Source organism: Trachymyrmex cornetzi, unplaced genomic scaffold (genome assembly GCF_001594075.2).
Source record: "Trachymyrmex cornetzi isolate Tcor2-1 unplaced genomic scaffold, Tcor1.1 scaffold1454, whole genome shotgun sequence".
Classification (NCBI taxonomy): domain Eukaryota; kingdom Metazoa; phylum Arthropoda; class Insecta; order Hymenoptera; family Formicidae; genus Trachymyrmex; species Trachymyrmex cornetzi.
The window spans coordinates 37256-39836 of NW_017296042.1; positions in this window are offsets into that span (position 1 = coordinate 37256).

Below are 2581 nucleotides of genomic sequence, written 5' to 3' on the forward strand. Positions count from 1 at the left end.
CAGGTTAGGAAATCTGTCATAGCCGCGAAATCCAGCGATGCTCGCAGGCACTATAACCCATGTAGACAATGAGGTGTGTAGACAGTATAAATGTATTGGTTCGGGGTAGCTAACCCCGAATATTCGTAACCTGAATAGTCGTGAACTTTAACACTAATATTTCGGTTCGCGGGCAGAGCGACACTTTTTTCTCCCAAATTCGTTCATTTCGTGCAAAAACGCGTCGAATAAACCTAATTCATTAAAATTGATGAAGTCGGCCGTCTTCTTCATAATTACCTATTATTATTTTTACAATACTAATTCTGGTATATAGTTAATATTATTAATTTCTTTAGAAAATGTTTTACACGCACACGCAGACACACACACACGACGATATTTCAAGTTTGGTAAATATTTATCTGAGTAAAATTTGCGAATAAGGGTTTTGAGTTTTAGAATTAATAAAGTTTAAAAATAATTAAAGTTAAAGTTTAAAAATTATTAATAAAGTTAATTTAAAAGTAATAAAAATATTTTTTTGTTTAGAAAGATATGAGTGGAAAACGCAAACGTTTAAATGAAACGTCATCTAGGCATTTGAGACGACTTGTGCAAAATAACTTGTGCGAAATAACAGAATTACAAAAACATAATCTGAGAAATGTGTCCAATATACCATTAAAAACTGAAATATGTCATGTAAATGAACATGAATCTCATAATCATAGTGACATATTACATAATGAAACTAGAAGTAATATTGATAATCTCAATGATTCAATAAATGATATTGATAATTTAAATGATTCAATAAATAATATTGATAATTCAAATGATTCAATAAATGATATTGATAATGCAAATGATTCAATAAATGATATTGATTATTCAAATGATTCAATAAATGATATTGATAATTCGAACGATTTTATTAATTCTAACGAAACAATTATATATACATATAAAGAAAATGAAATATTGGTGCTAGATGATCAGGACAATATTAAAAATATCGAAGAGAAAAGTTTCAAATCTTTATTACATAATTGGGCTGTTACTAATAATATTACTCATACTGCACTGCGTGAACTGTTAAAAATTTTTCGTACACTCGAATGCTTTTCAAATTTACCACTAGATCCAAGAACGTTATTACATACACCTTCACAAACTGAAATCAAAATTGTTTCACCTGGTACATTTGTATATTTTGGGGTTCGTATTGCATTAGAGGAATATTTTGTAAAATATAATTCTAGATTGGAAAATATATGTACAATAAATATAGGAATTAATATTGATGGATTGCCTATATCGAGATCATCAACATCATCGTTATGGCCAATTCTAGGATGTGTTTTACCTTACAAAGAAGTATTTATAATTGGTGCATATTATGGATCCAAGAAACCAAATAATTGTAAAGACTTTTTAAAAGATTTAGTAGAAGAAATGATAGAATTAATAAATAATGGAATTTTTCTATGTGAAAAATTGTACAATATTAAAATTAAACAAATTGTATGTGATGCTCCTGCAAAGTCTTTTATATTAAATGTAAAAGGCCACAGTGGTTATTTTAGTTGTACAAAATGTACAGTTGAAGGTGAATACAGAAACGGACGCGTTTGTTTTGCAGATATTTGTTCTGCAAAGACAACTAATAATAGTTTCTTAAGTGAAACATATGAAAATTATCATTTAGGTTCTACTATTTTAAAAATATACCAGAATTACATTTTATAGAAAATGTTCCTTTGGATTATATGCACTTACTTTGTCTTGGAGTTATGAGGAAATGTTTCAATTTATGGACAAAAGGTGATTTAAAAGTTCGTTTAGGACATTATAAGTGTCAAGTATTATCAAACAAGTTAGAAACTGTAATTAAGCAAGCTGTACCGGTTGAATTTTGTAGAAAATCTAGATCTTTAGATTATTTAAAACAATGGAAAGCAACCGAGTATAGACAAATTCTATTATATACAGGTCCTATTGTTTTGCAAGGAGTACTTCCGAATGATTTGTATTATCATTTCCTAACTCTTTATGTTGCTGCTAGAATTGTATGCAGTGAACATTTGTGCAATAAGTATTTGGATTATGCTGAAAAATTATTGAAGCACTATGTCAAAACTTTTAAAATTCTATATGGAGAATATAATATATCTCATAATATTCATGGTCTGATTCATTTATGCGATGATGTTAAAATACATGGCACTTTAGATTCATTTAGTGCCTTCAAATATGAAAACTTTTTACAAGAAATTAAAAAAATAGTTCGTAAAGCTGGTAAACCGCTACAGCAATTGTATAGAAGATATGTAGAGAAAAATATATGTAGTGCAGTATCATCATATGAAGAGGATCCTAAGATAAAAGTACTGAAGGAACATTTCAATGGTCCCCTTATTCAGAATTGCACAAGTCCTCAATATAGATCAGGGAATGGAAGTAACTCGTTACTTGTAACGAAGTTACAGTTACAAGTTACTTTTTTGGTAACTTTACTAGTAACTGCGTTATTTTTTTTCTTTGGTAACTGTAACGGTAACGAAGTTACATTTCTTTGATAACGGTAACGAATTTTACA